General features: G+C 41.5%; 1 pseudogene; it reads right to left on the minus strand.

Annotated features, from left to right (window-relative positions):
• Positions 1–6711: 6711 nt before the first annotated feature.
• LOC125407485 (tRNA-splicing endonuclease subunit Sen34 pseudogene) lies at positions 6712–7964 on the minus strand (annotated as a pseudogene).
• Between the last annotated feature and the right edge of the window lie 1874 nt (positions 7965–9838).

Genomic DNA, 9838 nt, shown 5'->3' on the forward strand with positions numbered 1-9838 from the left:
AGTGTCCGTGACAGAATTGAATAAGGTAGATCTCTTAAAATGCTCAAAAAAATTGTTAATAAACTGAGAGGAGGAGGAAAATGGGATCCTCTAAAATGTTCTATTAAACCAGAGAAAGAAACTGTAAAGAGAGGGCAAGATTTTCTAAAGGAACAGGTAGAAAAATGGCGACAAGATGGCGGATACTAAGTGAAGGAGACGAGCAGTGGGCTGAAACATTTGCAATTAGCGGTCTCACAGTTCCGTGGACTTTAAGTCCAAGAGCAAGGTTCTAACAGGCTCAGTTCCCTGGCTTACAGACAGGCTCTGTGCTGTGTACTCAGACAGTGCTCCCCTAGTCTATGCTGAGCAGCAGTGCATTGAGGCACAGTGTGAAGAAATGACGAGATGAGGAGGGAGACAGGTGAGGTGACGAGTTAGTGGGCACACACACACATGAATATATATGTGTGTGTGTGTATATATATATTATATGTGTGTATATATAATTATATATATTACATTTATATAATATTGTATATAATAATTATTATGTGTGTATACATATGAATATATACTAAATATATATGCATATATATGAATATATACTAAGTATATATAGTATATATACATATATATTCATGAGAAATATTGAAATGAAACCAAATACAAGATGCAGAATTCTCTACACATTACTATGGCTAAACTCCTACAAAGAACCACTTTAAGGGAAGAGTTGAATTTTGTCATAGTTTGATGGTGAAGGTTTGACGGGAATGCAGAAGCAGCTTGTGGATGTGGCAATAGGAACACAAAGCTGCTTCTTACATACTAAAGACCAGTAACAGAGAGCAATGCAGGCTTATAGATAGCTTTCTCCTTTCCTTTGGTGTTCAGTTCTGGACTTCAGGTCACAGGGTGCAGTGGCCCACACATAGGGAGAGTGTTTTTTTCCCTTCAGTTCGTCCTCTCTGGTAAAGTATTCAGACATACAGTCAAAGATGTGCCTCTTTAAATCCCTAGGTGTTTCTTATGGTGCTCATGATGACAATTAAATTTAATAATCATGTGGCATAAATAAACATATGCAAGTGCATACGCTGGAGTGTGTAAAGAACTTCAAAACTTTAGCACAAAAACTTGACAATCCAGTCAATGAGTATGAAAGTCAACAGAATAAACATATGCCATGAAGAAATACAAATGATTAATAAATACATCTAAAAATAACAACAAAACCCTGTTCAACATGTTTAGCTGTCAGGCAAATGCCCATGAAATTATATTGAATTCTACCTCATCCCATGTTGTAGGGGAGAGGGACTGCTTGTTCATCCCAGCAACCCAGCTAACTTAGCCCCAAGATAATCACACAGAAACTGTATTCATTAAAACACTGCTTGGCCCATTATCTTTAATTTCTTATTGGCTAATTCTTGCATCTTGATTTAACCCATTTCTATTAATCTGTATATCGCCACAAGGCGGTGGCTTATTGGGAAAGATTCAGCATGCCTGACTCTGGTGGCTCCATGGCGGCTCTCCCTCACTCTTCTTTCTTCCTCTCAGCATTCAGTTCTGTTTTTCCCACCTACCTAAGTTCTGTCCTATCAAAAGTCCAAGGCAGTTTCTTTATTTATTAACCAATAAAAGCAACACATAAACAGAAATACCTCCTACACCAACCCCAGGAAGACAGGCTATCACCAGGGGGAAAAAATCAGCAACTATTAACCAGGGTGTAGGGGAAATGAAACCCTGTAATGTACGGTGGGGATCTAAGTTCAGACATCTCTTCTGAGTTGGACAAGATATCACCACCCTGTGTCAGAGCTGCCGTGATTACATGCCAGACTCTCGTGTGATCCCACCTATTAATCACCCCTCATGGAAGGAATGAGGGAAACTCCTGAGCTTCACAGGCTTTCATTGGATCTCTTCATGAGACTCCTTCCCTGCTAGGGGTTATGTAAGAAGTAAAGGGACAACTGGGAAAACATCCTTTAGTGTTGCAGCTTCAAGTCCACTTCCTGCAGAACTCCCCAGTGGTGCAGCTGTGTATTAGTCAAGGTTCTCTAGAGTAAGTGAACCCATAGAATGCACACACACACGGACACACACACACACACGGACATGGACACACACACGCACACGAAAGAAACTGTCCCCATAGGGAGTGGCGCTATTAGAAGGTATGGCTTTGCTGGAGCAAGAATGGCGTTGTTAGAGGAAGTGTGTCTCTGTGGGGTGGGCTTTGAGGTTGCCTATGCTCAAGCTACACCCAGTGACAAATTTCACTTCCTGTTGCCTGCAGATCAAGATATAAGACTCTCAGTTTCTTCTCCAGGACCATGTCTGTCTGCATGCCACCATGTCCCACCATGATGATAATGGATTAAACTTCTGAAGTTGTCAGCCAGCTCCAATAAGAGTGGCTGTGGTCATGGTATCTCTTCACAGCAATAAAAACCTAAGTAAGGCTGATTATCTATCTATCTATCTATCTATCTATCTATCTATCTATCTATCTATCAGTCAGTCTGTCCATGTGTGTGTCCGTGTGTGTCCGTGTGTGTCCGTGTGTGTGTGTGTGTGTGTGTGTGTGTGTGTGTGAGAGAGAGAGAGAGAGAGAGAGAGATTTATTAGAGTGTCTCACAGGCTATGGTCCAATTAGTCTAAAAGGATTGTATACCAACAGAAGGTCCAAGAATCCAGTAGATATTCAGCATTTAAGACTGGATGTTTCAGCATATGGTCTTCAGCATATGCCCTAATCATGAAGAAGTAGCTCTAATGACAGTGAAGGGATGGACTTGCCAGTGAGAAGGAGAGGAAGCAGGCAGAGAGAGCAAGTTTCCTTCTTGCATGTCCTTTATATAAGCTGCCATAAGAAGATGAGGCCCAGATTAAAGGTGAATCCTCCCACCTAAAAAGATCTGGATTTAAAGTGGTTCTTCCCACATCACATGATTTAATTAAATTTGGTTGCTTGAGTTTTAGTTACTTTCAGATGACAACAAGAACAGCCATTACAAGCTGTCTATAGATTATTCATGCTCTTGTAAGTAACCCCAATAAAGTAATTAGGGCTCAGCAAGCCATACTTAGAATCTTTTATTTGGTCTGTTGATACCATCTCTATATGGATTAAATAGCAGTTTATTTAAATCTGTCCATAAAAAGCCATAAACAAGTCACTAGGAAAATCAATCTAATCACAGAACTACCATGTGGTCCAATGATGCTATGTCTCTGCATTTAATCTGAGAAATCAATGTCATATATACTAAAAATATCTACATCTACATATTAATGCTTATGACAGTACTCTTCATAATATCTATGTATCTATATATAATGGCCGAATGGCTAAGGAAAATGTGTCATGTCTACAAAACAGTATTAGCTAGTCATTAAGAAGATTGAAATCACATTGCAGGCAGGAATACATTAAGCACAATATGGCAGGCAGATCCAGAAAGCACCATGTTTTGTCTCTTATATGGATTCCAAATTATAGAAAGAAGTAGAACAAGGAAAAAAGAAGAATGAAAAAGAAGGAAGTACAGAAAGCAGAGAAGTTAAAGTGGACAGAAAGTTGGAGGGAAGGACGAAGAAAGGAAGACTAGAAGAAATGACAGGTCAGAAGAAATGATACAGGAAGTCTCTAACAAAATGCCTTATCTACATGCATAAACTATCATAAAGTAATATTTTATACCATTAATATACACTAATCTAAAAAGTAGAAAATATTTTTGTTTTCTACAAAATACAGTATTAGAAAATAAAAAAGGGCTGAAGAGATGGATGCTCTTTTTGATAATTCAGGTCTGTTATTAGCATCCATGTTGTGGCTCACGATCATCCTCAATTCTAGTTTCACAGTATTTGATGCCCTTTTCTGGATTCTGGGTCACTAAATACATGTAGCACATCCTACATGTGGACAAAACACTCATACTTAAATACATCTAAAAAAGAAAGAGAAAGGAGAGAGGGAGGGAGATGGAAGAAGGAAGGAAGAGAGGGAGTAAGGGAGGGAGGGAGAGAGAGAGAGAGAGAACAAGTAAATATTCAGAAAGAAAATATTCATGATATTCATAAAATATGAGTCTGGTGAAGAACTGGTATGAAAACACATAAACACATAGAATAATTTCTTATTTAACAGTAACAAATTAAGCAACAATGAAACAATACACAAAACTTCTAAACACACCTATAGTCAAAGAAGACCTACAATCTGGAAATGAACACAAAGGAGATGCTCATTCATTCAGTTTTAAGAAACTGAATAAAGTTTGGTGGTGAGGGCCCACACCTTTAATCTTAGTACTCCAGAGGCAGAGGCAGGCAGATTTCTTAGTTTGGGGCCAGTCTGGTATCCAGAGTGAGTTCTAGGACAGCCAGGGCTACACAGAGACATCATGCCTCAAACAACAACAAAAGAAAACAGGGAAAGAAGGAAAGGGGGAGGGAGGGAGGGAGGGAGGAAGGGACAGAGAGAGGGAGGGAGGAAGGGAGGGAGGGAGGGAGGGAGAAAGGGAGGGAGGGAGGGAGGAAGGGAGGGATGGAGGAAGGGAGGAAGGAGGAAGGAAGGAAGGAAGGAAGGAAGGAAGGAAGGAAGGAAGGAAGGAAGGAAGGAAGGAAGGAAGGAAGGAAACTGGATAAAAATAACACTGAGCTAAGTAAACAGTTTTACTGCAGTGGCAGAATGGTTGAAGTTTAAAACTTTAATAAGTCACTGCTGATCAGAAAAGGGGCATCAGGATGTCTGTGTCTTCGCTGCTGAGGATGCTGAGGTGTGTGGCCCTGGGGAGGACACTGTGGATGTTCCTTATGAAGTCTTGCTATGTGATCCACTCATATTTGTCCTGTATCTTTGAAAAGTTAAACACAAACCTGAAAATTACTATTTCTGTAGGAGCCCACAGAAGTGAGTCCACTCCACCTTGACTGAAGGTCAGAGAGCTTAAGCCTACTTTTGTTCTTTCAACGTCATTGACAAGAAGCCTGACTTAAGGAGCAGCTACAAACAAGACATCCTGACCTAGGGTGTGTTGCATATTAAGATGGCCCATAGAGGTGGATTTGTTCCACCTTGACCAACAATCAGAGAATTCAAGCCTGTTCCTGCCTCTTCATTTTTAAGACATGAGGTTTGACCCAGGGAGTGGCTGCCTACAGGATACTTGGTCTAAGGTCTTGTTGCTATATGTCCTGCCGAAAACATCAGAATGCTTAACTCAGGAAATAGTGGCTTGATGTCTCAAATATTGAAGCAAGTGATTTTTCTGTTTGTCCTTTTGTGTGATGTTAAAGCAGCCTTCTTTCCCCATTTTTGGATTAGGGTATATAATCATATACCCTAATTAACACTGGTGTATTCAGTATTCACTGAATAGTCCTCCTGGTTCTATCCCATGCCTCTGTATTTCTTTTGTATCTCTGTTCCTTCTACCTAATATTTCTAATCCAGGCACTCCTACCCTGGAACATGCAAACACTGTTGAGGCTGAACCCTGACATATGTCTAGTGCTTTTATTCATAACAACCAACACCTAGAAGCAAACAAAATGTCCTGTAATATTGTAATTATTTAACGGAATGTGATGCATCCATGCAATGAGACATTATCGAGCACTGTGCGTTGATGAAAATTCATGCTACAGGAAAGCACAGGGAAGAAACTAAGATGCATATTGATAAGTGAAAGAAACCATTCTGGAAAAAAGTATGTGGTGCTTCTCAAATTACTCTGAAGATCTGACATACTGGAAAAGGCAAAATGATAATGGCAGAAATAAAAAAAAAAATCATTGCCGCATCGTCTAGTAAGGGAAGGAGGGACAAATAGGCAGCCACAGGACACTGTTTGAAAGCAGTTACTCCCTTACTACATGATGCTTACAGGACACTGATGGTCACTTGTTGGAACCCTAACCTTACAGTTAAAGCAGAAAATCAGGTAATCATAGCACTCAGAAGACTGAGTTTGAAGGATCACCATTTCAACACTTGCCTGGGTTGCATAGTGCAAATCAAAGAAAAAAACTGAAAATAATTTAGGAAGTTGAAGAACCTTAGGAGAAAGGACAGTCTATAACAAGAGACTATAATAATGATAAAAATGAAGCAACCTTTCAATATATGTATATATGATGTATATGTGTACGATAGATATGTATATAATATGCATATTATGTATATATGATGTATATGTCTGATATATATGATGTGTATGTATACATGTATTTTAAGATGCTTCTACACTATCAAGTCTCTATGTAGCTTTTTCAAGGGTTTTTAGTGTTCATTATCCCTCTCCATACCCCTTCCTCTCCCATGCCCTCCAGTCCTCTTGCTCCATTATCCCCACCCCCTTCACATCACCTGCATTCTATCTCCTCCTGCTTCTCTCTTTTATTAATAAATTTATTGAGAACCTCTGGGACCTAAGTCTCGTAGAAAACAAAAAAGCCAAATAAGAGCCACCTCTAATGGCAACAAGCTCAAAGTGTGGAAACAGAAATACAGAACCGCACAGCCAGTAAGTGTGTTAAAAGAGGATTTTTTTTCAAAACAGAATATAGTGTTGAAAACCCTGGAATCAGAACTAACCAGAGGCAGGACAGGAGATTGCAAGCCTACATGTGGAGCTGAGAGGACCATCTGGGGTGGGGTGGGGCTCTTCCCACACTCAGTCCCACCCCCTTGGTCTCCAGTGCTCACTGCAGGCAGGTATAGACCATCTTCCCATCCAGCAGCAGAGGGGAGAGAGAAACAGGCCTTTTCTGACACTGATTCCCAGGACGCCAGCTGAGACCAGGTCCTGAAGTGGGTCGAGGCCCTCAGCAGCCTAGCACTGAGCAATGCAGTGAGCATGGAAATGAAGTGCATCTCCCGGATAACACAGGTAGTCACCACCAAACTTTCCAGTTGCGCAGAGGAAGAAACCCCGGATCACACAGGTCTCGGTAAACGCTGTAGCGCAGTTCTCATAGGCAGGACTGCCAGCGTAGGTCCAGTCTTTGGCTGCACAAGCCAGTTCAGGGACTTAGCCTTTACAGGCCAAGGCTTGGCAACCAGATGAGCAGGGCTGACCTGGGCGAAGGGGTCCCCCGGTTTGAAGGCCTTGGATGGGGAGAGGTGGAGTCTGCTTCTTCCTGCTGGGCAGAAGCCTGGCTTTCATCACTGTTCTCTCTCCCTTGGGACTTCCTCAGTCCTTGAATCCCTTTCCTGCATCTGCTTCTTAGCAACTGGCCCTCTACAATCTTCTCTAGGAGTCCCTGACACGGGGTCTCATGGGCTTCAGCTGCTACAGCGCTCTGCTCCCAGAAACTGCCCTTGCTGGAGTTTGAACAATGCCAGGCCAAAAGATGGTTTCAGGAATCCAGACACGGGATACTAACTAGGGTCATGGGTCTTTCTCTGCCAAGAGCCTGACTTCTTTGGGAGCGAAGTGGGAGGCCCAGGGCCTAGTTGCTGTGGAATAATCCTTCTGTTAATTAGCTTATAGATGGGCAGGAAGAGATTACGTAGAAGACCCAGACCAGGAGACTTCTGGGAAGAAGAAGGCTGAGCCTGAGTGGTCATCAGGAGATGCAGAGGGAGCAGACATGTTGGACGACAGGTAATGTCACAAGCAACATGGCATACATAGATTGATAGAAATAGGTTAATTTAATTTGTAAGAGGTATCAATAAGCCTGAGCTATCGGCTTAGCATTTATAGCTTATACATTTGTAAGTTTCTGTGTTGCTTATTTGGGAAACTGGCGGGTGGGAAAGGAAAGAACACCTACAGCAAGTTCTGATGGGGCTGACTGGACAGACCCACTGTGGGACTCCCAGCTACCAGGTGCTCCGGCAGCTCCTGCAGGATCTCAGCTCTCCACACCAGCCAGTGACCATCGGTGAGTGCAACCCCCAGCATCCTCCTGCCTATCTCCTCTCTCATGAGAGTCTCCAACCATATCATGGCCTTTACTAAACGTCTAAACAAATCTCAATTTAAACACACACACACACACACACACACACACACACACACACACACACCTAAAGTTTCTAAGCCAACACCCACAGAAGGAAAAAACATACAACATTTGTCTCATGGGATTTGGGTGGTCTCACTAAGAATAATTATTTCCAGCTCTATCCATTTACCTCTAAATTTCATAATTTCATTTTTCACAATACCTATCTGAACAATATTCCATTGTGTAAATATAACATGCTTTCATTGCCCATTCATCAGGTGAAGGGCATCTAGGGTGAGTCCATTTCTGATCAACTGTGAACAGAGCAGCCATGAACGCAGATGAACAAGTGTCTGTGCAGTAGGATATAGCGTCCATTCAGTATATGTGAAAGAGTGGTACCTGGATCATATGGTAGATTTAAAAAAATAAAAAAGCAAACAAACAAAAAAAAAACGCGTTTTTAGTTTTTTGCGGAACCGCAATGCTGATTTTCCCAATGACTCTGCCAATTTTACTCACTCCATCAATGAATAAGTGTTCCCCTTTCCCCAAATCCAGGCCTGCACTTGTTCCTGTCATTTGTTTTTTGTCTTTGTTTTATTATTATTTTGGCTTTTGAGGTAGCATCTGACTATGTAGACTTTCCTGGCCTGGAACTCACTCTGTTGACCAGTCTGACCTTGAACTAATGGAGATGTGCCTACTTTTCAAATGCCAGGATTAGAGGCATGAAGCCCAGCTTGCGTCTTTGTGCTTTAGTGTTGGACATTCTGACTGGGATGAGATGAAATCTCAACACAGTTTTACTTTGCATTTCCTTGATGGCTAAGGTTGTTGAACATTTAAACTCTATTTCTTAGTTATTTGTATTTCTTTTTTTAAGAACATTTTTTAGATCCATTCTCCAAGTTTTAATTGAGCTGTTGATCTTGATGTATCATTGTTGAGTTCTTTGTATAGTCTGGACACTAGCTCTCTGCCAGATGTATAGCTGCTAAAGAATTTTTCCCTGCTGTGAGCCTCCTCTTTACTCTAATCATGGTGTCCTTTGCTGTTCAGATGCCTGCTTCAGTTTTTTTGTATTTTTTCCATAACCATGATTAATTCTATGACCAAAAGTGAGTAGGGGAATAAAGAGTTGATTTGGCACACAGGTTATAATCCAACATAGAGGAAAGTCGCAGGGCAGGAACTAAGCAGAAACTGTGGACAAGTGGTGTTTACTATTTTACTGGCTTGGTCAGTCTGCTTTTCTGATCCAACCCAGAATCTCATGCCTAGAGGGGACACTACCGACAGTGGGGTGACTCCTTCCACATCAATCATCAACCAAGAAAATGTCCCATAGAACTTGCTCTTAGGTCAGTCTGATGAAGGCATTTTTCTCCGTTGAGGTTCCCTCCTCCTAGCTGACACTAGGTTGACTCATGGACAAAAACAAAACAACAAACAAAAACAGTCAAATTTCATAGCGGAGTTGCTCCATAATGGAGGGAGGGCAAAGCCTCTCTTAGGAACCTTCGGCCACCAAAACAAAAACCCTGTGCCATAAATGAGCTATTATTTAATAGTGCTATTATTTACTCTCCAGAACTTGATGCTAAATCCTTATTATTGAAGGCACCATACCCATGAGTGGAGAACACGGCCAAATCAAGTTAGCACCAACCTGGAAGCATCATGTCTCCTGACTAGCTCTCATAGTTCTGGAAGGTTCAAGGCATGCCACTGGGGTATAAACCTACTCATCAATTTTACCACCAGGATGGGAATTTGCAAGTCAGCAAAGGAGGACCGGGATGGCACAGAAGTGCAGTCATGGATTGGAATTGGAAATAACATATAAATGCAGTTTAGCGTGACATGATTA

The sequence above is a fragment of the Myodes glareolus genome, chromosome 19 (genome assembly GCF_982192425.1).
Source record: "Myodes glareolus chromosome 19, mMyoGla1.1, whole genome shotgun sequence".
Lineage (NCBI taxonomy): Eukaryota > Metazoa > Chordata > Mammalia > Rodentia > Cricetidae > Myodes > Myodes glareolus.